Source organism: Epinephelus fuscoguttatus, linkage group LG21 (assembly GCF_011397635.1).
Source record: "Epinephelus fuscoguttatus linkage group LG21, E.fuscoguttatus.final_Chr_v1".
Lineage (NCBI taxonomy): Eukaryota > Metazoa > Chordata > Actinopteri > Perciformes > Serranidae > Epinephelus > Epinephelus fuscoguttatus.
The window spans coordinates 33,119,778-33,147,486 of record NC_064772.1 but is presented as its reverse complement, the minus strand read 5'-3'; the positions used below and the strand labels follow the sequence as shown (position 1 = coordinate 33,147,486).

The 27,709-nt window shown below is 44.3% G+C and overlaps 1 protein-coding gene across 1 annotated transcript in view; it reads left to right on the top strand.

The window, feature by feature from the left end:
* Positions 1-27,709, top strand: part of znf438 (zinc finger protein 438) — a 59,517-nt gene that overhangs the window by 12,555 nt on the left and 19,253 nt on the right. The window contains exon 2 of the mRNA XM_049564748.1: positions 22,260-22,357. The gene's annotated coding sequence lies outside the window, so the exon portion shown is untranslated. The remainder of the gene's footprint in view (positions 1-22,259; positions 22,358-27,709) is intronic.

Here is a 27,709-nt window from a genome sequence, read left to right as displayed (position 1 = left end):
TGGTGGTAGTGGTTGCTGGATACCCAGAGCTATACAGCCCGATGATAGACAGCAGGTTGTCAAACTGCCCCTGAGTCATCCTAAAATATGCCTGGAAACAGCCATCATGAGGAGAAGCTCCTCGACCAACTGGTGGTACTCCCCATGATCCACCCTCTTTTTTAGGGTCTCATGTACCCACACAGATCTCTGTTCATCTGCTGACAGCCTCTCACCCTCAACCAGAGCTACAGACAGCACCCTCTGCCTCAACATGGCAGGAACTGGCTACAAACTACTGTCAAATAACTAACTAGTAGATTGATTACACGGCAAGGTTAGAATAAGGAAATGAGTCCGTGGTTTCTTGGCAACAATACTAAGGTGCAGGAAGAGGTTTTTTTCACTTGTGGCATTCAATTAAAAAAAAAAAAAGGCAGTGCGGTTCACCTCGCGATCAAGGCGCAACATAAAAACACACACAGTTATATGGCACAACACAGTCCCTGAGCCTGCATACCTAAGATGTTAGAGTGCATGCTAAAATATGTCAAGTTAAAACAATAAAAACAATATAAAATAGTAAACACAACAAACACTGGGTTACTTGGTGGAAACACTGTGATGTGTTTTGTACAGTTTTAACATTAAGTATCAATAACTGAAGGAAAACAAATCTAAAGGGAGCTTTATCTTTCTGCATATGTATTATAAATATCAAAAACTATGAAAGGGTTATTTTCATTTTTTGGCTGCAGGGTCAGAGAAAATACACAAGTGGCCTGTAAAACTCTGATCTACTACCTTGAGGGGCAGTGGGGGAAAATGTTACGTTGTATGCTGATGATGGTCAGTAATATTTTGGCAGATACAGTCAGTGCTGGCTGTCTGAATGGTTGTGACCCCACTGGCTACAAGACCGTTATGTTACCTCTAAATTGTGCCAGTACATATCCTTCAACACTTCTTCTTTCTTGCACAGTTCCACAGTTTTGCACACAACTGCATTTGTTTTCTTCGATGGCTGCACCCTGACATAGTTTTATAGTACTCAGGTATGGATAAATGTCTTATCTCTGGTGGTCGTGGCTGAACACAGTGCTTGAGTGGCAGATACACTAAGGGCAGTCAGTGGCACTGAGTATATAGTGTATTTTCTTAGCTTTTACCCGGCACCACCACCTTGTTTATGTGCCCGGAGCTACAAGCAGCCATACTGGCCTTGTATTGCCATTTTCACACAGTACCGGTGACCTGGCAGTGCATTAAGGCAGGTCTGCAGCTACACTCCAGATCCAGTTGGACACGCTAAGCCCTCTAGAGCTCACCAGAGACCTCTAAATTACTGCTTTTCACGAGCAGAAAAGCACCTCACATGTTTGAGGAGGGATTTTTCTGTGTTTGCCGTTATGTTTTTCTCTGCTTCAGCGGCGACTTCAGTGCACACACACGCAGAGGAACAGTTTGTACATCTGATATCTTTGCTTGTATGAGTAAAATCTACTCGCTTATACTCACGTGTGCGTGCCGCAGCAGTGTTACTTCATGTTTTATCCTACTCAGGAAAATATACGCTCACACTCTGAGATGTATGAATCTGAGTAACCTTGGCAAAGATACTCGAGAGGCTTAAGGTTAATACTAAACTGCTGTAATCCATTATTTGGTTGGTTTGAGAGCAGAGATAGCAATGGTTCAGCATGTACCTGTCAGTACTAAATGATTGCTTATTTCCTGCCTGAGGAGGGGGGTTTGAGGTGGACTAATAGCAAGCAGCTGCCTCAGCTGGACCTTACCTTTCCTTTCTGTCAGCCTGCTGTTCTCTCCAGCTAGCCTGCGTGCCAAAACACCTACTTGTGCTCAAGCTCTGCACTGCCCGTTCAAAGGAGCAACTGCTGTAGGTGGTGTGTAATCAGGACGGAGTACAAGAAAAGCTTGATCCACCTTGATGAGTGATAACTTCCTGTGAGGCGGCGTTGGAGTAAGCATTACGAGCAAATGAAAAGCATCATTGTTTGTCCGGCGAGTTCACTGAACGCCTCCTGCTTATGACAATCCTTTTTTATTCTTCCTTCTGTGGCGCTCCTTTGTGATTAGCTAAATGCTCCATCGATTGGCCAAGTTGAGGCACCCAGAGCCAGGGAGCCATATTTATCACACAGTGAGAGGAGCATGCAGGATGTTGCACCGGCTGTCCCTCTTTCATTGGAAAACGATAAACATAAATCTGTGAAATGCGTCCATGTGATATAAGTCTACGGCGGACCAGGGAGGGAAGAGGGGGGAAGGAAAAAGGCCTGATCTGCTCCGCTCTCCTCAGGCACTAGAATTAGAGAGCCGGAGCTCTGTGGGGTTTACTGACATTTGAGGGGAAAAAAGCCCACCCTCAGCAAAGACAGACTTGCAAATCAGTGTCACAAGTGCAGGATTGTGACTCTAAAATAGACGAGAGGATGCGAGGGCTTCTGAGGAGCCCCCTCAGCAATGCAGAGGGACTGTGTATAGGGCAAGGCTTCTCCCTCTGAATCACAGCTAATTAACGAAAGTAATTAAGATCAGAATCTCTGCTCAGAGAAGGACTCTAAATTGTCTATACATTCAAATAGGCCATCAAAAGGAAATCCCTTCCATTCATGAAAGGGGTAAATTAAAGCGTTCAGACCCTTTCCTCTCTATTATCCTCGCCGTGTGTCACACAAGGGACATCTGTTGAAAAGAGCAAGCCAGTGTTACGGTGAGTTAAAGCTCTCTCTGCTCCATCAGAAGCACTGTTCATAATGCATTCGCTATACATATTTCAGCTTGAGTGAATTTATTTCAATAAATAATGTCACTCCAAGGACACGCTTCGATCTTTCCGCGGCGGCCGCACCGACTGTAAGCCACACCATATTGTTATCTCATTCCTCTTGTGGCAAATGATAGATTAACAAACAGTTTATAAACAGGGCACTGAGCATGTCCGCAGTTTTATCATCACCGCACACTGCCAGAACAACCTCTCTTTATGATGGATGTATTTTCCAGGTTTATTCTGCTGCTACAAGCTGCAAGGATATCTATGGGTATGGCCGTAATGTTAGGGCTTACAGGGAATCTCATATAGTGGGCGCACAGTGGATTGGATTTATAGCCGGGATTAAGTCCAGTGGGCTTTTTCTGGTAGGCAGTATTTAGGTGGTGCTGTCATTTACAGTGTCTGCTTTTAAATGCTGCATCTTTTCCCCGAAATGCATCTTGAATAGAATGTTTCCTGGGACTTGGGGAAAGTGCTGCAGTGCTCTCTCGTGTCATGTCAGTGTCTCAGTCAGTGGTTGATTTCCACAAAGTAGACACAACTGAAGCTTCTTAAAAACAGGCATATTACAGCCTTTCTAGCCAGTGGTGTGGTTTTAGGGATGGCAGTGTTGGATAGTCAGCTAGTCAGCCCTTTACTTGGTGCCAGTGCTCCCTGCTGTTGACAACCATGGATACATGACCACAGAATGTTTCTCAGACATTCATCTTCCCCACAGGATGAATCCTAATGATCTCCAAACCTTTCCTCTGATGCCACCAGCAGGTCAAAGGTTTCACTAATTGAGCGAAACCAAGCGACATGATGAATCCTCCTGGACCACAGTTTGTTTGGCTGTGCTTTAAACAGATACACTTGTTCTTTTGTTGCATTTCTGACAGTGTAGCTGCTCAAGATATGTTTGCTGCCACCTTGATTTGATAGACATGTCATTTGTCACCTGGCAAGATTTTAGATTTTGGACAATTCTGCATTACCCTGAATTATGGTCGGTAATGGGTTTTTATTAACGTCCAGTTATGTCCAATTATGTCCAATACTTTTTTTTAAAATACTTGCCTTCTGTGCAGTATGATTAAAGCAGCTGTGCAGAACTTTACGTTTTTGTTGATTATAGTATGGTATGACACCCACAGCCTGGTGTCATAAAATTCCGACTCTAGCCGGCATTCGGCTTCATTCGTAAAATCTCGACCGCAACCGGCAATTACCGCATGCATTTGTTTTGGAGAGCGAGAGGTAAATCATAAATGTTCTGGTGTAGCTCTGAATTTCTTATAAACTGAGGACAACTGCCTGCTGTGTATTTGTGTTCACGGTCACAGTCACAGATAATTTTGTGGTGTTTGTTGTAACGTTACTAGACAAAAGCGGTTCACATCAGCTAACATTATATTTAGCTTGCATATAACTTCCATGTTGTCATATATTGAAGTGAAACAACGTCTAACAAGTTGCGGTATATTCTCTAAATAAAAACAAAAATGACATACCTGTCGATTAGGAAAAGGGCCAACTCGGGATCAGTTTTAAAACCTTTCAAATCTCTCAGCTCTCTCCACTTGGTGACCGAGGTTTACATGCGTTTGGGCTCGAGCCCTATCACTGTCCCGTTTAGCCTTCTTCTGTTTTTCTGTTCTTTTACTTTTCGATGGTGCTCCTTCTCTATCCGCCATGACATCGAAAGTACAACCAAGTTCTTATAGATACATCTGGTAAAACTGTTATGTGTTCAGCAATGCCCGTTTCGTACCGCTTACTCGAAGAACACTCTCTGTAAACACAGCTCCTTCTTCTATGGTTTAATGGCTGCGGGTCGCTGCGGGTGTGCAGACTTACTTCTGCCTCCAGGTGCCGTATTCTGGTTTGCTGACTTCCGCTGTGTCTGACCCTACCGAGGCAACGCTAAATAGCCATATAGAGAAAGGCTTTTTTGTTGCTGTTGGGTTCAAATAAATATGCGGATCTTCAAGGGGGGGGTGATACGAGCTAGGGACAGTTTTATAAATGGTAAAAAGTTCTGCACAGCTGCTTTAAGAATAAGGAAATATCCTTGTAATGAAGTTATGGATAATTGAGGGCTTGACCGGTTTGAGTGACAGACATGTGCCATTCGTTGAGAATTCGATTCGTGAGATTCGCTACCGTGGTGACAACGTTCGTCAGGTAATGTAACCATGGTGCAACCCCAAACGGCTAGCAGTTAGGATTAGTTCCACTTTTAAATTGGAACTAATTGTAGGTAAAATAGTGAGTGATCAGTTGGTAACCTTGTGGAACTTTGAGACTTTCATGTAAGAGGACAGCTCGTGAACTGGAGGTTCAAAATGTGTAAAAGTTCATCAAATACAAAGAATATAATTTCCAATAATGACTGAATGATTAATGATGATTAATAAACATTTACTGGGGTCTAAATGGAGTAATTTCAGCTAATGTCAGCTGTCATTATGTCAGTATGTTTTTAGTTTATTAAAGGTAATTGTGACATTTTCATTGTCTAGAAAAGCCCTGTTCAGCATTTGGTTGTACTTGAGATTCAGTTTTTCCAGTTAGTACATTTTGTTTTTATGGTTTTACGCCTGTTTTTGTGAGCGAAAATTAGCATTAGCACTACCACTGTTAACCATATCTGTAAATACACTGTGCTAACCATACTAGCAGTTAGGGTTAGCTCCACTTTCTCAAAATGGGAGTCCACAAACCAGTGGGTGATGTCATGGTGGCTCTGTTCATTTTTCTATACAGTCATTGGTCCAGCACTCACTCCTGATGACAACCACTGGATGGATGACGATGGAATATTTCTTAGACATAAATACTCCCAGAGGATGAAACCTAATGATCCCCTGGCCTCTCCTGTAGTGCCACCAGCAGGTCAAAGGTTTCACTTGTTGAGTATAACAGGTTGACCATCTACAAAATGGGCTGGTACAGAATATTGTCCAGTACAGACATCTGTGGTCCCTGAGGAGGAATCCTGAAAACTGTATATGAATATTTTGATAGCTGTTGGATGGATTGCCATGATATTTGGTACAGACACTCATGGTCCCCGCGGGATTAATTTTAACTTTGCTATTGATAATATAAACATACATGGAGCTCAAAATAGCTTTCCTTTACGTGCACACAGCAGGGCTTCTCACAGGAAATTGGTGGAAACTAACTTGAGCTTGTCTGTTTGTCTCTACTCAGCACAACTTGTAAAATCAGAAGGTTTCCTTTTTCCCCTGACATTTGGATGAACTGCTTTGATTAATTACTAATGTATGACGTGATCGATCGGTCGATCACCTCCCGAGCAGAATCAGATGGATCCTGATTCATCTCATCTCAGTAAATGGCGATTAAAGCAGTTGCCTCGCTCATTAAATATGCGGCCTTTTCTGTGTGATATAATGCCTGTGCGAGTTTTCCCAGAAGCTTAATAAGCTTTATATTTCATAAAAATTTAATACTTTCCTCTGACATTAGAGGAGGCACGCTGTGGGAAAACATGCACAGGACACCACTTAGCCCGGAAAATCAGGCTGGAAATCAGACGTGTTTACATGCTCCGTTGGGTGCTGCTGTAAATATGTGTATACATGCAGTATATTATTTGTAACGTGGTCATGTTCACTCCCTAGTGTGGCTGTAAACTCCAGGGTGCTACCCCTGTGTGCGTGCGTCTATGTGTGCAACTCCTTTTCCTCAGCTGGGTCACAGGACAGCGCAGGAATAGGCCTCTTATAGCAGGACTTATGGGTTGATAAGTGTTCTCTGCTCAGGGTACAAAGCAAACCCCTGTTTCCTGAGCTGTCTTGTGCAATTTGTGCTGAGCTCAGTTCAGCGCCAGAACATTTCCACTTATGTTTCACCTCAGCCTATATACTCTGCCGAAAGACACACCGGATCGAGACAGTGATGGGGAAATTCAAGCAGAGTCTATGTTGAGTTTAGAGGCCACTACCTTTTTTTCCCAGTGCTTTTCTTGTATCACATTTGAGCCCTGGGTCCTCACACATCACCTTTCTGAACGCCGACGTAGGTAGAGATCACACTCACAGAGCCAGGAAGTGTTACTTTCAAGAGAAGTGAAACTGCTTCTTTCCAGGTTTCTAAATTAACTGTCTAAATTTAGCATTTGTAAAAACCTAGCGTACCTATAAATGCCAACAGGCTCGCTTTCAGGTTACAGTTGAAATCCGTCACATAGTCCAAATCACTTCCTCTTCTCTTTCCTCTCAGGCATGAAGGGGTTACTCTCCATGTTTCCTGTCCAATTCCCAGAGCTCCGGCTACGTTCTGATTGCTTTCTTGATGTTAAACATTCCCAGGCTCCTATAACCTTCTAGCTTGCCTCCGCCGTCCAAGAGCCGTCCCAGGTGAACGAGTGGGCGAACCTCCTGTTTTTAAGGATAAAATCTCTACAATTTTTTTTTTCTCACAGGGGGTGGGAGATACAGGGACTGGAGGGGCAGGGAGCCGTGCGATGGGAAAGCATTCTTTCTTTGCATTCCGTTTAGTTGTTGTAAGGCTGTGGGAAAGCATGTTTTCCCAACAGTGGTCCGCTTCTTGTGAAATAAGGCCGTATTCAAGCTGGAGGTTTGATTGTGAAAAAGCAGGGCACAGCATTTAGACCCATTTAAACTGTGATAGCATAAATAAATATGAGTCAGTCAACTTTAGGAACACGCATCTCCGACTCATATTTTCTGGATATATCGAGGTTAACATGTGCTTCCTTTTCAAACGTCATCCCTTTATATTTTTTTTTTCTTCCACGACTCCTTCCCACTCACTTCCTTCCCTCCCGAGACACCTGATCGACGGCTGAGTTATGTTATCTCGTCTGAGTCAGCGGGGCCTTCACATCAGTCATAAAACAAACGGGATCCAGATTGAAGTAACATGCCTGCGTGGAGGCTGCGGTGTGGATATGACCCAGGAGCAGAGCTGGGCCAAGCCGGACTATATTTAGCCCAGCGTTGCTCAGGCTAATTGCCCTCCCAGGCCTAATCATTTCCAGGCTCTGCAGCTCACAAACGACTGGAGGGGAGGCCAAACACCCACTAACCTCATGTTAAAGAGATGTCGGCATCAATGGGGTTGTCAGAGCGCTCCACAGACAAGACAAATTAGCACAATATCCTTCCTCCTCGTATGCTATTAGATGTTCTATAAGCGGATTGGATTGGAGAGTTCAGTACTGCTGTCTGCTGTCGTGTATTAATTGAATATGTTTTCCTCTTACTGTATCAGTAATGTGAAGAGTCTTGGCAGCATCCTCTACAGGCGACATTGGGAGGTAGTCTTCACTTCATCCCAGCTTTTGAGGCCTGCTTGAGAAATCCCCTGTGAATGATAAATCCCTCCACTGCTGCCTCCTACGGCCAGCTTAGCTCCTCTATGTGGGCCTAACCTGGCCTGAAAAGAGAAATGCGCCAAACTCGCCTTAGCTGTGATGTGGCGTTGGTGGAAAAGTTTACTTTGTGGTATTTTGTTCTCACCACCCCCTCTGCGCGAGTTCCTGTCCGTGTCTGGTTGCGCCGTTTCCTGTGTGGTTCCTGTCCCAGAGACCTGCCCAGGTTAAACAGCGGGCACGTGATGGCCCAGGTCACGGGACGGGGGCTTTGTGGCGAGGGGATGGTAGGATGAACAGGTTGGGGCACCTCTCTGTGATACTCAGCCCCACGCTTCCTTCCTGGTCTAGTTCCCAAAGGCATGCTGGGAGACCTGATTTTTTTTTCCAAGGTCTTTACCATGCTGCACACCTGTAGTGAGACCAGGTGGACGGCCAGTAATCATTTATTTAAAAGGGGCACATCTGACTTTATTATTTGTCTGATTTCATCATTGTAATACAAACTTCAAACCATTTTGTTGACGGAAGTTTGTGTAAAAAGTTTCCTCTTTGAAAATAATTGAAATAAAGATGAGATTCTCCGTCGAGTTGCATTTTTAATATTAATATCGTAAATAAGCAAATGTACACGGTATGATAATCCTCAACTTTCATATCACGGTATACCTTGAGACTGGTATACCACTGCAACCCTAGTCCTGACCCCAAGTGTCGCAACTTCAGAGTAGGTGCTGCAGTCCCACCTGTGTGATCTGCCCTAAAAGACAGTCAGTGTTGCCTTCTTTAGCAATTTAGGTTTCGGATGGCTGCGGCTCAGGAGTAGGTCGTCCCCTCCTTGGAAGATTGGTGGTTCGATCCCCAGCTCCTGGGGCGATACAGCTCAGATTGCATGTAAATGTCTAAACTGAGCAGCCTTGGCCACCAGCGTGTGAACGTGTGTGTGAATGTGACTGTAGTTTAAAAGTGCTTTGAGTGGTTGAAAGAATGGAAGGGAGCTATACAAGTGCTGTCCATTCACCAACGTTTCTCTCAACAGACTGAGAGTCCCATCTTCTCAGGAGGTAGAGCGGGTCATCCACCAATCGTAAGATCAGTGGTTCAATCCCCACCTCCTCCATGTAGAAGTATCCTTGAGCAAGATACTGAGCCCCAAATTGCTCCTGATAGCTGCTCCATTGGTGTGTGAGTGTGTGAGGTGGCACCTCGGTAGCCTTGGCCACCAGTGTATGAATGTGTGTGTGTGAATGGGTGAATAAGACTTGTGTACAAAGCATTTGAGTCGTTATATGACTAGGAAGGCACAATATATTACCTATATTACCATTTATCATGTCACAGAATTGAAGTGGTGGTGACAAATATGTATGACTGTTTTGCTCTTCAGGCGACTCTGACTGCAAAAACATGAATTCATCAGTGCTGTTTGCCAGTTTTGTTCTTAAATCAGAAATAAGAAACTTGATATTTTTGAGTTACCATCACTCTTGGTGTTAAGAGAACACCTCACTATCATTTTCAAACTGTTGTGTTGTTGAATAGACCCTAATTAGACTCGACACAGAGGAGCTGTGGTTGAAGTTGAAATCCAAGCTTGCCTCCTTAAAAAAATTAACCTCCGTATCTTTTAGGTCGGGGCCCGTTCAGTCAGAAGGTGAGCCGAGATCCAGAGGGAGAGAAAGAATAAGTGAACTGTGTTTGTCAGCTTTTTAAACCCTGAAATTGATTCTTCTTCTGCGCTCTTTATTCTAATGACAAGCTAATCCCCTCTCCTGTTTCCCTCTGTTATAAATAGAGCCTCTTATTTCCCCGCTCCGCCGTGCGCTGCTTCTGAAAATTAGCACTCATGATGAGTCTGCGCTCTCGGCAATCAATTTGCCACACTAAGTCCCTCCAAAAAGGTTACCTGTGGCAACTGAGCCCCGGTCACGTAACTCTGGATTCGCCTTTTTTTTTTTTTTCATTCAGCTAGTTAAATAAATGGCTCTGTCTGGAGAGTCAGCTGAATGAAATGTCAAAATATTGATGTTGAATAGTTACGTGATTTCAGGGCATTTGTCACGGGGAGAGGAGAGTTGGTTGGTGCAGGTGGTGCACGGGGATAGGGGGGCGTGCCAGCCTCAGGGTTACTTTAATGATATTAGTAGAGATCTGCTTATTTATGAGGCTGTAAGTTATTCATGCTCAGCACTGGCTATCCATCACAGCTAGGTCGGCTTATTGTAGCCTGCAACAGTCAGAGCTAAGTAGTGTTGCCACCAGTGTGTCTGATAATAACACCTTGTTTATTCACTAGTTTAATTTTCGATCATAATAGTCTGAATGCTGCGATGCAAAAAAGTATTTTATTCTGTCTCTGCTCACCTTCCCTCTAACAGTATCTGAGGTGTGGAGGAACGCTGCCTGCTGTTTGGGTGTAATAACTCCCTTTGATTTCACCTCCCACCTTTTCTCTCCTCTTGCTCCCACTTAGAGGTTCAGTGTGCTTGAAACAAGCTAGTTTGTAAATTGTGTCTGACCGTGGCCAAAGGTAGAAGTGTTTAAAGCTGTTCTAAATGTCCAAAGTTAAATGTGCTGCAAAACTCTGCCATTGCAGCCTCCCTCAGACTGCATCACACTGCCTCTCCAGTCTCTCTCCGAGTTTGTTTTAGTCTTGACACAATGAATGAGACAAATGAGGATAAAGGTGCTTGGTTGCTGACACCTTTCTGCCAAAATTAGGTGGGCTGACATTCATGTGACGATTATATAACCTCAGCCAGCATCCTGCATGGATCCGATTTTCAAGACCCCCTCAAGAACCCGAACCGGATGTGTAATACCGCACCCACATATGAGCAATTAGTTCCACAACCTGACCCAACCTGCTGACACAAGATTTGCAGCCATACCCGACCCGAAACTGCAAATCCTTTCATAACCGTGCACTGTTCAAATAATTTGGTTATGCAGCTTGTTTAAAGTGATAATTTCAGGACATTTCTCAGGTGTGAAACTAAGATAGTATATTTTAAAAAGAAGGTAATTCAGAAAATACAACTTGAATGAATATTTTTTTGCTTATTCTCATAATAATAAGCAGCACATTTCCACAGTTGACCTGCCTCTTAGTAACGCACCTGATTAAAGCAGCTCTCCTATTCCAGCCGACTCACACGGTCAGCAGTCAGAGAATTAACACATTGAATTACATTATTTTCATTTTATTTTAATTTATTATTTATCGAAGACCCAAATGTTTTTATTTTTACCCAGAACCTGCGGATACCCGACCTGAACACCCCACTGCAGAATTAGTTTCAGAGTTGTAACAGCCTGTCTCACAGTGCTATAAACACATCCACACATATAGTGTAGGTAAGCTGCTGATAAGCCAACAAACAGATGCCTCCATCACTCCAACCTGAATCTTTTTTCAGTACCTGATCAACACGTACTGCCCCTGACCTGTGAAGTGACCTCACTTTATTTTGTCAAACAGCAAGGCCTTAGAGTGACATCACTGACCTTTGACCTTCTAAACCTGGGATTCTCAACTTTCTCCTGGGGGCCACTTTTGTAAAATGACAGGAGTCAGGGGGCCAATTGAAACAAACATTGATGATATTAATCAGAATATATAATAAGCTAATTGCCTGTTTTTAATTACCCACTGTGCCCACTAATTTTTACAAATCCAGTCACAGCAGCCTCACACAGGTCAGGTGTCAGGAGCACAACCAGCTTAACTTTGATGCCTTTTTATGCACTCTAGCACCTTGTATACAGTTGTATTCAATTTACAAAACTAAGTTCTTAGTGAGAATCAATTTATTTTCATTGTGAATTAGAAAATGGTTGGCAGGACCACTCTGTCCGACTCTTGGCCTGCAAGTTGAGTATCACTGTTCTAAACTAAAGCCCTATTCGGACGGGATTAGTTTAATGTGGAGACGTGGGGTAAAGTAATTATTACCAGGGATTTTAGTCCCGTCTGAACGCGGCATGTCTGTAATCATTACGGATAATGTCAGTAAAAATTATGGAGACTTTTACCTTCTGTCCGGAGAAAATACCTCGGGTAATATTAATCCCATGTGAAAGCGAGCCTCTGTAAAAATGTATGTAAATATTTCGTCATGTCCTGTTTACAAGCATTTTTATGCGTTTACAACTAGTTTTCTGCGTTTTTTTTGATGACATTCTTCTAATGATCGCATAGCCCAACGTGGGAGACCAATCAAAAACGTCAAGAAGAACGCACTTTTCAGAGACTTCTGGTTGTGTTAGGTAGGCCTAATATAAATCCATATTGCTAATCGTTGTGTACACACAATGTAAATGTAACACATACAGGAAGCAACGCAGCATGCGCATGCCTACAGGGAGGTGACGCCAGGGCACAAACCGAGTTACCACTCCCATCTCTGGTAGATTTACGGAGATTTCTTGTCCCGTGCGAATCGGACATTTATATTACAGACACCCTGTGGTGAACTGACATTAGTCCACATCCCTGTGTAAAACTAACCCCGTCCAAATAGTACTAAAGAGTGTAAATGCTGAATTCCCCTCATGCCCCTTTTTGAAATTCAGTTGATTAAATATAATGTCATACAGTGGCAGAAGGAAGTTACGACAGGTCCTAATACACGCTATCATGCATGTACTGTCTTGATGCAAATAGGGACTTGACATCAACAAACACTACCCAGCAAACATCATTGTATATTTGACAAAAATGTCAAAGAAAATTAATCATCTAATTGAATAGTTTTCATAGCTAATTCATGGATTTTATATCTTATGTAGAAAAGTATATAATGTTGCTTTAGGTATCTACTGAAAATTAAATTTAAATGAATAAGAATAAAAAAGTAAACCATGACGTAGATGGCTTTGCCTTGTGTATATAGCAAATGGCACCATTATTAAATTAGGAACATTCTTGTTTTATCATTACTCATATTCAAGCTGGCAATCCGAATCACTTGTACTTGCCTGCTATCTCTGCGTGCCCCTCCAGCCCACGGGCCCCAGTGCAACGGCACTGCCTGCACTGTCTATATTTACGCCCCAGATGTCATATTAAGTGTATTCTATACAAGAAAAATGTTAATAATATCTGGGATTCTGAGGTCCCTTTGCAGAAACACATTAATATACTCATAACATGTTCTGCACATAAAATGTTTTTCAGCTATTTTGCCTATATTTTGTTGCCACAGCTCAACTGTAGGACAAACCAAGCTGTTTACCCCTTCAGCACGTTCTGAGAGAGACAAATAACATGAGAAGGGAATCAGATTTTTAGGTCATGGAAGTGGTTCAGCCCTGTTTGAGAAGTCATGAGCAAAGTTGTGGATCTCTGGTGAAACTGGTTGGAAACAAGAAGTAAATGCATTTTAAGATTCGAGTCTCATTTGGAGATAATTCTTTGCCCATCTGGTTTCGGTCATGACATTAAACAAGAGTGAATTTGTTGTAGAATGGTGATAATGACTTCATACTGTACTGTTAAATACATCCATTGAATTAGAGCGGACACACACACCACCTTATTGTGTGTTTGTGTGCTCCTGTTGGTGCTGGGCAGGTCTGCGGTGTGTCTGGCAGGCTGCGGGGTCTCTGGGTTGCTCTGATAGCGCTTGTTCCTTTGAGGCCCCCAACATGCTGTGGATAACGACACCGGCCCCGTCCAGAGTCTGATCTCAGGCCAGCGCAAAACCATCCAACGTTTCAGCTGCCAGGACCTGGGCAGGATAAAGATACACCCGCGGTTGATTGGTTGAGCTCATCATCAGACATGTAACACAGGTTTGATAGCTGATAGCAGCGGTCCTCCCTGCTCTGGCTCTTTGCTGGCACACAACGATGCCTGGATGCACCCTCGGAGAACGAGCCCACCCCTCTTGTCTCCCTCGTCTCCCCTTGATCTGCCTCATATGGCTCCTCTCCCCCCACAGTTCCCCTCTGTTCTTTCTGTGCCTCTCCCCCCGAAACCGTCTTTCTTCTTCGCCTTCTCCCCTCCCAGTTCCTCGTCAGATCCACAGGGCCAGATTTTTATCGCTTTTCTGCGAGTCCTGCGAGGGGAACCTTGAGGGTCTCAGTGGGATCAATTTAAAAGGGAAGCGCTTGTCTCTCCTCCTCTCCTTGGCCCTCTCGGCTGATTGGGTCCGCTCGCCAGGAACTTGCAGGCTTTTGATCTCAACCACCCCCCTCACCGCTCCCACCCACCTCTGCTCGAAGTTTTTGTCGGAGCTTGGCTCTAAAAAAAAAAAAAAAATCCTGTTCCACTTTCTGAGAAATGTGGGCCCCATCCCCTTTCTGTGCACCTGTGAGAGACCGAGTAAAAGTTTTGTAAACCCACTGGGTGGTACTAACAATCTATGGCGTGATTGACTTCTCTTTGAAGATGTGAGAGCGATCCGTCTCTTCAGGTGGAGGTACACCGAAGAGGACTCGTGGTCCTCGGGCAGCTCACTTGAACAACTGGTGAGAAGTTGCTGGGAGCGGCGATGCATAATTCACACAGTGTGGGGAACGGCTCTCTGTGTTACAAAGAGGAGAAAGGTACGAGGTGGTGCCTGGAAGCGTTCCCATGCTGAGCTGTGTTGAAGTCGCTCCCTCCTTTGTACGACATGAAGGAACAGTGACCCTGCAGCAAGAGGGACTACAATAGACTACAGTAACCAACCAGAGAGTGCCGTGTCCAGGCTTTCATGTTTCTGCTGCAAACCTAGAGCGCTGTTAAAGGATGATCCAGGGTTTGTTGGCTATTTTGTCGGTTTTTGTGTCTATTACTGTGTTAAAAGTAACCGATCTGGGGGGTTGTATTTTTTCCTGTTTTATTAAATAAAATTTGCATTATGCATTTACACCTTGTAGGGTCGGGTACCATTCACATTTGAACTAATACCTGTTACGCTAGCTGGAATTTGGCACCAGTATCCAAAAGAGCTTTTTTGGTACCTTACTTTCTCTGTAGTACAGCAGCCCAATCTGATCGAGCATCTTTGGACGTGCTGGTACCCCACCTCACAACTGACAGGTCTCAAATGATCCGAAGCCAGCACCCATGTGTCTGTGCCTTGACATGTCAGAGACAAGTCCGATCCAGGGAGGCACCACCGTGGATTAGGGGTGCCTCTGAGGTACCAGCACGTCCTATGGATGCTCGATCAGATTTGGATCTGGGGAATTTGGAGGCCAGGGTGATGCCTTTAGCTTTTTGTCACGTTCCTTGGGCCATTCCTGAGCAGTTTCGGCAGTTTAGGGGGAGCACTGCACTGTAACGAGATGATCAATGTTACTCACTTCACTCGACAGTGGTTCTAATTTTTTGGCTTGTATGTCGACAGTGTTCTTGTGAATTCAGTGTCAACTCAACTTGCTACCAGCCACAGCTCTTGAGCTTAAAGGAGACTGTGGGAATGAGAGAGTTGAACCGTTGCAAAAATCAAGATTTCTCGCTAATATAATTGCTGGTTGGTGGATCAGGTACACGCCAAATTAATCTCCACAACTCATCAAGTTGCTCCTCCTTTTTCACAGTCAAGAGACTCCATGTTCTTGAGTGTCCTCAGTGTTCACTGCTTCCCATTGGGTGCTGGAAAGAGCACACCTTGTGTTTTTTGCCAATGTTCATATCATTGAACTTCAGTATTCGCATGAGCCAAGACTAAAAACTTAAGTGAAACTTGTTTTATATTTTTTGGAATGTCAAGATGAGAAAGAGAGTGACTGAAGACAGCTCGGACTGAGTTTTATGACTGCGAGATCGAGATCACAGGTGCACGCACCAACCGAGGTAAAACTCTCAGGATTTTATTACGACATTGGAAATTTGTCTGCAACAGTGAAATTGCTTGAAAAGTCGTTTGGTGTGAGGCCAGCGTTACTCTGTATCAGCAGAATTTGAGGTAATGGAATGCCATGGCCTCTGCTTTACTGCCCACTGTGTGTGGGGTGGAGAAAAAAAGAAAGAGGCAGGGCTACATCTGCCATACGACCAGAAATGACACAGACATGGTGTTTTCCACTGTGCTTATCTAACTCCTTGGTTTCCTCAGAACAGAAACATGACCTTAAAATACGCATTTTTAGTACTGGTCCCCATCCAGAACCACATTTTGGTCAAGAGGCCAAATTCATGAACATATGACCTCAGCTGTAATAAATGGGAACATCCAGATGTAGCTCAATGTCTGGAGCAACTAGTGAAATCTCCTCAGCATATGATTACGTGAGTTTGTTGTGTAATAGAATTGGTTTTCTGAGGAATGGGCAGTAGAAGCACTCTGTCAGTGTTTGGACAGGAGCCAGGCCCCGTCACCCTCCTCCTCCTCCTCCTCCTCCTCCTCCTCTTCGTCCTCTGTCTCCTGCCAGGTCACTGGAGGTCACACAGGAGTTTTTCTTGTCCTACCTCGCTGACCTCTCCTCCTCTGGGAAAACTCCAGTCACGACTCAGGATTAAAATTCTTGGTAAATTTAGCCAAACCCGGCCACAGCCTCTTGTGCTTTTGTTTTCTCAGGCCGAGTCAAAAGAACATCACCTTCCTTCTTGCCAGCTGGATGGAATAAACAACTTCTCTCCGCCGCCGCGCTCCTCAGAGACGACCTGAAAGTTTGAGGTGGTTTGGTTGCGAGCGGCTGATGTTGTAAAGCAAAGCACCCCTTATTTTCAGGGCTCTTGGGTCCCTCGGTGATGACATCATCGGTGTAGTTGTGCACTAATTGAGGTTTAATGCTAGAGTAGAGAGAGCAGGGCTGTAATTTTCCCGCCCCGGCCTGGAATAGAGACGACGGCTTTTCATGTGGTCCGGGCTAATTTAGGTTGCAGTGCTGCAGCTGTGGGACACCTCACACTTTTTGTCCTTCTCATTCTGCCGTGAGATTAAAAAAAAAAAAAAAAAGTGGAAAAAGCAGCTTGTTTGTAAAGTAATGTGAAGGACAGACTTAGACGTACAGTAGAGCTGATCGAATGAGGCATAAGTCAATAAACTGTTGCTAAGACGTTAGAAGACTTTGGACATGGAAATTGGGCTTTATAAACGTTTTGGTGATATTTTTTCCAGCGTCTGCTGCAAAACCACCAGCGTTCTTAAGTAAGCCTCAAAGAAATAAATCTATCCCATCCACCTCTGCCTAAAAACTGCACCCATTCTTAGTGTGAAGCAACACAATGCGGTTTATATAGGCCTGTGTAGGTGGATTAGGAGGAGCTTGAGAGAGATGCAGCTGTAATATACAGAATGGCATTCGGTGTGTCATTATGGTTGTATGTCCACAGAGCTTGGGCGTAATGACATTCATCCTCCCATCAAGGCAAACAAACAAACACACACGCACACTGACAGAAACACAGAGCTCTACCTGCTCTTTATCCCATCCGCCATATCAGGGCCTGTGTAAACATCAGGCCCGTTTGAAGTGGAGAGCCTTAATCACAAGTGTAATCATTGACATTGCGAGGTGGTTACTGGACTGCGAGAGGAGGGGCAGGAGAGGCCGGGGATACCGTTGAGGTCTGCAGAGACACCTGATAGCAGCCAGAGACCAGACAGCAGACTGGGTCAGTCTGATTCTGTCTCTGGGGGCAAAGTAGAGACAGTCTAATGCTGCTTTTTGCTTTTACTCCGGAGAACAATGCTACAGCATCATGTAATTGCAAATACTGACACCAGTCAAATTCAGATTTTCTTTGTTGATGTGTTAAACTGTTAATGAACCAATTAGAGCCATATTAAATAGGTCAAACCTTCGAAACTTAATTCATTATGTTAACATTCTTAATCAACATGATGACTGTTGGTTGACTAGGGAAATTCTAAGTGGGGGCAGCACGATTAAATTAGGACTGGGCTTTTAATTGAAGGTTTACAGTATGCAGACATGCAAAATCATTTTCAAAAACCAAGTTCATGGTATTAGAAATAGAGAAATAGAGCGGAACGTGCTTACAGTGATCGCGTCTTTGTGGGTCAAATTGATCACTATTAGTAGATGATCGTCGACAGCTTCGCTATTTACTGAATCAGAATACACTACAGCTGTTTCAAACACTTTTCAAATTACCATCAGGCACTTCAATAAATCCCACTGTCATCAGCGCTCCAAATGTTTTCCTCCGTGTATTTTTGTGCGGCAAAATGACGCCTACCAAAATGTGCCTTTTTCGGGGCAATGGGGGGCCTGAGCAAGTAACAAAACATGTAGCTCGGCGTGTGACGTAAACAGTGACGTGGGAGGGAAGCGGCGGCTGGTCAGTCCTCCGACGATTCTGACGGTTAATGGCCTCTTCGTTTGCGAGGACAAGGAGGGCGCGCAATTCCTTGTCTCCCCAGTTGCTCATCTTTACAGTGTCTGTCAGGTTTGTGTTTCCCTCTTGCTACTAGCTGCTCATTCCTGCTATCAGCTGTTTCCTGGTTGTCCACCGCCAGTGGCTCGCACGTGCGGCGTCATCAACAGCTCCTCCCACAAGTCTTCAACAGCTCCTCCCGTGGCGGAAGGACGCCTCGTTCTTTTTAAACCAAAAGGGTTCCGTGGATATGTCTACCCTATGAGGTGGAAAATTGGGCACCTCGGATCAACTCACCAATCCGGCCCTGTGTGTATGAACGCTCGCAGCTTGCCGGCAAAACGGCCCAACATTTGCGTAAAATCTGGCAGTGTAAAAGGGGCTTATGTCAACCTCGGCAGCCTCACCATGCACTTTTCTAAACCCAATGTTCTCTCTTTTTAAATCAAACCAGCCTATGGAAACTTTGAATTGTCCTCTTCCAGGCTCACTGCCAGTTCTTCTGCCTTTTCTCCCCACTCAAGAGGGCATTAGCCGACCTGACTGGGCATTATCAGTCCACTTGTTGAGGGTGGCTTCATCCACAAGTGTTTAACCTGTGCAAGTAAAGTAAAACAAACAGAATTCATGTAGTTTAAAACACATTTCCACATATTGTCATGATGACCCAAAATGGACACTGTAAGCAGAGCACTTGATTACTAAAAGCAAATTATTTGAACAGCACTTCTGTCCCGAGCACTTTGATCCACATAACAACTGTTGCCGTGATCACTATAAGCTGTCTCCACTGTGTTTGTGTTCCATCATTTAATCCACAATGTGCAAACTCTTGGAGCTAATCCCAACATCACTCACTGAGAATCGTGATGAAACATTGCACGGCGGCACATGCACAAACTCAAACAGAAGCTTTCTGGCAGCCGGATGCTGCGATCAGCCCTCATATGGAGGAGTTTGCGAGCGAAAATGAAAATAAGCAGTGGATGTCAATGTACATTGTGTATCAGTGCCTCTGTAATGTACAGTGGCCTCGGGGTGTGATTTAGAAATGAAAGAGCGTTTTGTGATTAACTCTCGGAACATGTGCACACGCACACACACACACTGATCCCATTGTACCAGTCGGGTCTAGCTGGCCTCTGCCTGGGCCAAAGCCTGTTAACTCCAATTCAGAGCGTAGAGGCTGGTAATGAGCACTGTCAGAGTTGACATAACAACCTCCCGCTCTGGGGCTGAACAGTAGAGTCAGACTCGGAGAGGGAGAGGGAGAACACACTCGGTCTGTGCTGGGTTTATCCTGGTTGACTATCGTTGAAGTTCACCCACTCAGACTGGTGTTTTGGCCATTTTGAAGTGTTGCAGTTTGCAGCCGGAGCTCTCGACTTCTAGATCTAAATGTCCTTTACTCTGATACGTGATCACAGGAGAGGTAAATCATGTTAACTCACACATACAGTGGCTGCTTTTGCATTTAATCCCCCTCATACCTGGGATGAATTGTTCTGCACTTTGAAGCTTAGTACTTACGAATTGTTGGAGTTTTCAAGTATTAGGAATTTCTTTGAATGCACTTTGGTGTCTGGCTGAACGGGGTTGACAATAAAACCGTTGCCCTCTGTGATCCTCAATATTTAAATAGAAGTTGTTTGCATGTGCGTAACTTTAGAATGATTTTAATTATTGTACACCATTATTCACCTTGAGTAAACGTTTTCTTTGTGGAGCCATGAATAATAGAGGTGGATAAATGAACACAGTTACAGTCAGGGAGCATGGACGTTATACAAATGTTAGGTACCCTGTGTCCTCAAGGTTAATACCCAGAGCAGTTGTTTTCTTCACGATAAGCATTTTCCTATGCGTCCCCATCCCGGCTCATTAGAATCAGCTTGTTTAGAGAGGATGACTTGCTGTGTTGTCTGATTTGAGTTCAGGCAGCACAAAAAACACAGCTCCCACATTCCAGCATGGCGTGTCCTGGACTCCCGTTTCTCAATAATTTATCCAGACAACTAGAATGATTATTCTATGAATATGCACTAAAAATTCCTCTCTTGTGCTCTTTCTCTCGAAGTTTGTGCATGTCGGTGTGTGCTCGAGTGTGTGTGCATGTGGGTGAATGTGTAGCTGTGTGTACGCGGCGCTTTTCTGCCTGAAACAAAGGAGGTGTCAGGGCGAATTAGGCCCCCTACGACTGAACGCCCAGAGAGCTTAGAGATGCACCACAGGTTCTGCTGAGTCGCACATGAGCCGCGGTGTCTGCCTCTTCCCCTCCGCTTCCCCCGCTTTGCCCCCCGCGCTCGCCCCCTCTCCACTCCTGAGTTGCTCTAACAAGGTTGTTGGAAGAGGATAAGGCGTGTTAAATGAATAATTTACACAGAAGAGCGCTCCTTATTTATTTAATACGGCTGGATCTGACTGAGTGGGCAGCCTGCGTCCCCAACTGCCAAGACACTGGCTAAACGAGCGCTCGCTCGGCTTAATGGAGGGCCAAAGCGACAGGCATTTAGAGACAGCGAGGGGGTGCATGAGAGAGTTTGTAGATTGTGTGTGTGTGCTTGTGAAACAGGCCATGCGGAGCCGTGCTAGTGTGCAAATCTTGTCGCCGCTGTATGTACTTTGTCGCTGCACCATGTTGCTCTTTATACCTTGATGCAGACAGATCACATGAGAGACCCTTCACCTATTTCAGCAGGCTTCCAGGAATTTATGGTACCGCTCCATCCTGTGTGTGGATGAAAACTACTGAAGACACACCACCTTTTTGATGCTGGTTTATGGAGACCTGAATTTGTCAACATTAAATAGACATTACATCATATTTAAATTAATTAATGACAATCATATAATCGAAAAACCAATAAATGACTAAATAATTAAATTAATTGTTCAAACTTTTTTTTATGAAACTGAGTTAGTGTATGTCATTTCATCATTTTCACCACAAAGTCTCCCGTTCCTTTTTATTTTAAAGCACCTTTATAAAACAATCTAACCCATATGTTTTGGTCATGTCCAAGTCCGAGGGAGTACTGCAAGTCTTATTTCAGCAATATTAGTAATACAGCTTTCCCCACAGATTTCTATATGTGCTGTACCTGAAGCTGGCAGAAATGTGTCCAGAAATCTAGCAAACACAGTCTCATTCACCTCTTCAACAGCCCGTTGGAGAATAACTTTACTTTGGAAGAAACTCCTGTCTCCATTTCCTGTTTCATGGCTGCGTGATACGATGTTTCTTGGAGTTGGAAAAGATCAAATTCTCCTTAAGGGGTTCGGCAGACAAATTTTATAGCGACTAGCAGCCCATGTTCGATTATGTAAAGAGCCTGATCTCTGTTTCCCCAGATTGAACACCTGGGTGAGATGATTGTTGAATATAACAGTGACAGTGTATCCCCTTTTTTAATAATTTATTTTATTTTTTAATTTTAATTTTATATGTACATATTTATTTTATTTTATTTTTTATTTAATTTCTTTTTATTTTATTTTAATTGATTATATTTGTTGTGTTATGTTCGAGTAATGTTAGTTTTTGTGATAATGTTAAAGTTGTATTTTTTTATTTTGTATGTCCTGTTTCACTATTTAACCCTTTGGGGTTCTTTACTAATTGCATAGCCGACGTGTCATAGAATTTGTCTTGTGACTGTAGTGGTTTTAGATAGAGGATAGATAGAAGATAGAAAGCGTTTTCTTGTCATTGAACAAAGAGTATACAACAAGATAAGGACTGCTACGTCTGATCAGGTGCCAACTCGTCATTAAAACAAGCAAGTAAAAGACGTAATCATTCATAAAATTTCTGTTTTACAGTTAATTTTAATGGTGACTTTTTGATGTCTTCACAGGGGGAGTGTGGAGAGGGGGGGACAGGACCACGACCCGGGCACCACCCTGAAAGAGGAGGAGCAAGGGGAGCAGCTGAGGAGGACGGATCATTCAATCGGTAATACTTTATGGTTGTTTTAAAACACACTTTATGGTATCAGTGTTTCCTGTCATTACGTTGGCACACTGTGCAGTGTGTGAGACGGTGGAGTCAGAGCGGAGGAATCTGTTTGTTCTGAAACAAACGCTAGATGAGTGTCCCGTTCAATAATTAAGCACCAGTGCTCGTGTGTAGCAGTAGCAGGAGAAACACACATAGCTCCGACCAATCAGGTTACCACCAAAATCCTTAAATCCTCTCTAACATTTGGGTGTCCTCCCCTTCCTCCTCCTCTTATTCCTCTTCTTCCTGTGGACAGAGGCAGCCCCTCTCAGAAGGAGTGATACATCCCCACAGTTCCCCTGTGTGTGTGTGTGTGTGTGTGTGTGTGTCTCCCCCAGGAGAATGAAATCCCACAGCTCACACTGACCTCATTATAAAAATAGCTCATCTATCCAGCCATCACATTTCCCTCCATTTCCCCTCTCCTCCGCAATCTCTTAGATATATATCGTGATCCTCTCTACCTTCCACTCTGCCCTCTCTGTCTCTCCATCAGTGTTTTTGCCGGACTTAACGTGAGATTAAAAGCTTATGCAAGTCCTTGTAACGGCAAGGTTCCCCCCCGCACCTGTCATTACCAATCCGGCCCTAATCTGGGATCATAAGATGTCTTTTAATCATGAAACGTCTCACAGTAACATTAAAGTCCAGGTTTACACGATCTGTTAACATTGTGCCTCGGCCCACCGTGTCTCCCTCAGCGTCCTCTCCTGTCTTGTGCGTGGTCCACTGCGTCTCTCCACGTCCCCTGCCCGTGGAGCGAGATCCCCCCCCACCCACCCCCCATTAGAGTGAACAGCGCTCACGTCTGGTTAATTTAACAGCAGCATCAGTGATCATTACGGTCCAAGGCTGGCTTTGATCCTGCCAGACAGCGTTTCCTACGGTTTTAATAACCCAACAAAGACACCTTAGCAGATGCTCAATTTATGGACTCTAGACAAAGACAGAGACGGCCCGACATGAAGGATTCACCAAATTTTAAGGAATGAGAATTGCTTTGAAAAGATTTTCTTCGGCAGACTTTGTTTAGGCAGAACAAGGTGATTGAGCTTTCATGCTGTTTTTCAGTAAAGCCCTGTTTTACATTCACAGTTCAACACACAGTCACTCCTGGGAGCTGTTTATACGAGCGCGGCACTGTTGGCCACTGAGCCACTCCACTGGAGCAGCTCGGTACTGAAGATCTGCAGAAATAATAATTAGAATACAAATGATTATGAATAACAGTAAGTGCTCCTCAGTTTCACAGAGTTTAAAGTGTGCAGCCACAGTGATCAGGAGGTGTGGAACGTAACATCGGTTCATTAATTCAGGGGCAACGTCGTTTATTCTTCACATTTTTTTGTAATGCAAAGAACAGAATTAGTGGGTATCCTGTCTGTATTATAAACTGCTGCACAGTGTTGTCGCATTGAAACAGCCTCCAAATTCACATGTCTGTTAAACTGGACTTGAAAAGTATTTCATCTCTCAGCTGCACCTGAACACACCCCTAACTACGCAGCCCCCTGTGTTGTTTGACTGCAGGGTCTGAAAGCCAACCACGTCTTTTAGAGCAAGTTGAAGTCAAGTTTCAAATCATTTGGGACAAGTCCAAGTCAAGTCTGAGCAAAGGAAGTGTCAAGGAAGTATCTGATCAAAGAGCCAAGTCAGTGGCAGGTCTTACATGTCATTTTAATGGTCAGAGAGACCTGATATTAGACTGAATTGTCAACTCGTTACACTCCGTTTCCGTCTTCACTCTGACATTGCGTTCACTCTCACTGATTTCCTTGGGAGAATGAGATTCAGTCTTCCCTTGCTAATCACAAGAGAACAGTGTCATATTAGCCGTGCTAACATACGTGGCCTAAGAGTGGAGGAGAGCGAAGTTAAACAAACTACAGTGTCAGAGAACAGTCTTGACAGCAGCATCCATCTTGTCATTGTTGTTATTACTCCTCACTGGATCAGGGCATTGCTTGACAGTGTTTGACAACAACTTGACAACAGTGTTGGTCCCACCTGTGGCGCTGATTGGCTAATCAAGTCCCCCTGCAGCTCTCATTGGTTGTTTTTGTTTTAGTTTTAATTTTAACCGAGAAACCGCTGTTTCTTCGCTGTTTTACATCGTTGCTTTATGCCCAGATCATACAGAGAGCATTCTGCAGGTTGCATAACGCAAGGCGCACCACACTGCCTTTTGTTTTTTAAATTGAATGCAACTGGTGGTAAAAAAAAAAAAAAAACTCTTGCTGCTCCTTTTTATTGTTGCCAGGCAACCTCCCCATTACCGTCTTACCCTAACATCCCCGAGTAATCAAGCTACCGTTTGTTTACCTCACAGTGATTTGTATCTAGTCCTGACATGTTGAGGCAGAGGGTGCTGTCTGTAGCTCTGGTTGAGGGTGAGAGGCTGTCAGCAGATAAACAGAGATCTATGTGGGTACATGAGACCCTAAAAAAGAGGCTGGATCATGGTCCAGGAGCTTCTCCTCATGATGGACGTTTCCAGGCATATTTTAGGATGACTCAGGGGCAGTTTGACAACCTGCTGTCCATCGTAGGGACACATAGCTAGGGGTATCCAGCAACCGCTACCACCAGTTTCTCCTTCATTGTTTACCAACTATAAACTCGTTGTCATGACCACCACAGAAGGCCTGCCTCTCAAATCATCCGATTGGACAATGAGGAAAAAACACTTCTCCGCTCTGAGTTGAAGTTTTTTCAGATTGAGTTCAGAGTACTCCGGCAAAAAACGCCAGACGTCTAGAGTGCAGAAACGCAAGGCGCATTGCAACGCAAAAAACGCGAGTAAAAAGCTTCATTCTCATTTAAAACAATTACCAAAAGCCGCCTCCAGCTGCTAAAACACTCTCTGTGTGATCAGGGCCTTAAGGTGCAAGTGATTTCAAAGTCAGCCTGCTGCATGTCTGATGAAATTCTATTTTTGCTTCGACAGTGTAGGGTTACCACCCAGTGTACGTGCACTTGTTTATGTTCCCCTCTCCTTTGTAACATTACCTTCTCACCTGCATATCCAGCAGCTTATTCCCCCCAGAAAGGCCATCTTATGTTAAATAAGAACAAGCTGCCTCACATTGACCTGCTTTCAGAAGCCCAGGCTCACCTCAACAGGAGAAGAACTGTTGGGATCATCTGCATATTCTTTTGATCTCGCACCGGGTCTCTAGGAGCAGCCGTCATTAAGGAAGTTTGTACGACGTTCCCTCTTCCTCTCATCGTGGCTGAAGCTCCACCGCGTGCCCCCTTCTCTGCTTGTGCCCTTCACTCCATTCAAAGTCCTCTACCCTGCTGCCGCCCTTCGCTTCAAAGCCGCCCTAAGTTGGGTTGAAAGCCAAAACCACTCTTGTCTGTCCTTCACTGCTAAGCTGACGTGTTTGTGTCTGTGTTGTGTTGCCCTTGGGGTGGGTTACCTCCACCCCCGCCCCCTCCATCTCATCTCTTCTCCTCCCCACCTTGCTGTTTATCTGTCTCTGGGCTCGTCACGTCCCTGAACCTGCTCTAATTAGCATCCCACACAACACTGTTTATTTACTCAGGTACCGACAGAAGGGGAGGGAGGTGAGAATGAAAGAGAGAGTCGGAAAAAAAAGTGAGAAAGAGACAGAGTAAGCTGGGAAGAGTGAGAGGGAGGGAGGGCTGGGAACAGGAAGAGAGGGAGAAATGATTCAGAGAATCAAAGAGCTATGAGACTCTCTCTCATAGCGGATGCAGGGGGTAATGATAGTTAGAAAGACATGATGCAGAAAGTCGAGAAAGTGAGAGACAGAGAACTTTCCCGCCTCTCCACGCCTCCTCTCTGCCTTTTCCAGCGTTTCATCTGAGATGCAGAGTGCCTAAAATTAGCAAGCTGGCAGCTTCCTTCCTTCCTTCCTTCCTTCCAGGGCTCCCATTGAAGTTCTCCCATTGCGTTGAGTGATCATTAAGGTGGGACTGGGAACGCAGGTGTTTTCATAGTGTCCCAGTCGAGGTTGCAGTGGCATCACTTTTCCTCGGCAGGGCCAACGTGAACAAAAAATCTTTGCAGTGCTCATCTGGGGAGCGTTTTTGTGTGTGAACAGGTTTTGTATGTGTGAGTATATGTGTATCAGAGCGTTGCAGCGCAGACTACACGTCTGTCAGTAGGGATGGAGGAGCAGATTAATAAATGAAGGGCGATGGGAGAGGACAGGACGACGGAGCTAGATGAAAACGAGCAGGGCCTGTTGTTTGCGTCTGCAGGCGGTGCAGGTTCAGACATCTTTGTGGTTATCTGATTAAATCAAGGCTATATACTACATATCAAACCAAGATACAGATCTGCTGTGCTGTGTTCAACTTATTGTGCTGTGGTCACAAAACCTGATGCAGCTGTGTCTTTACTCTTATGTCTCATGTCCTACTTTTTGTTTCTGTTTCTTACATCCCAAGGATCTCACATCTGTGTCATTAGGTCGCGGTAAGCTTCAAAAGAAGTTGAACGTCAGAGAGCAAAGGTTTATATTTGTTCTGAAAAGCCAGCTATCACAGAGCAGGGCGAGATGCACAAAACATAACATAACTGTGCAGATTGTCTGACAGTCTTTCCTCAAAGGCATTCACAGTGTTGCATCCAGTCGTTCACACAAGAAGTGACACAGTGACACCCCTTTCACACATGCACCTGACGTCAAAACAGTTCAGTTATTGCTTATAATAAAGATTACTTTGTTTCCCTGGCACATAGAGGGCGATAAGTAACACCAAAAACAGATTAAACAGTGACAGCAACAATTAGTACCAGACCCGACAGTCACTCACATTACGCTGGGTTTTCCATTCTTGAATTAAGAACCCAGTGAAGGAAAAGTCTCTTTCAAAAACATTCTGCGCAATCACTGCCAGGCTCCTTCCACCACCATAAAACCTCAAAAGAATACCCCTTGAGTGTCTCAATCGATGTCGGCGCCACCTCCTCCTCGGGCTACAAAGTTTCATCACTTGAGTCTTTCAAAATGGTGACGACGGTGTCAAAGGTTCGACTTGTGTCATTGACTTTCAAACTAAAAAGAACTGCAGCTTGATAATAGTGATTTAGATGTCAAAATGTTACACGTACACTGCAAATCTTTGTCACTTGTTTTATTCTGAAAAATAAATGTATTTTTGTGTGTAATTCATTTTTACCCGTGAATATACATATGTTTACCCGTTACACAGCTTTCTGCGACTCACCATAGACCCAGAGTATCTCTCGAGGTTTGAAATATTTCGGTCTACAGTCTGACCAAATTGCACATGGCTCCTTTTTGAGGTTTGGTTGCCAACAGTCATAATCAG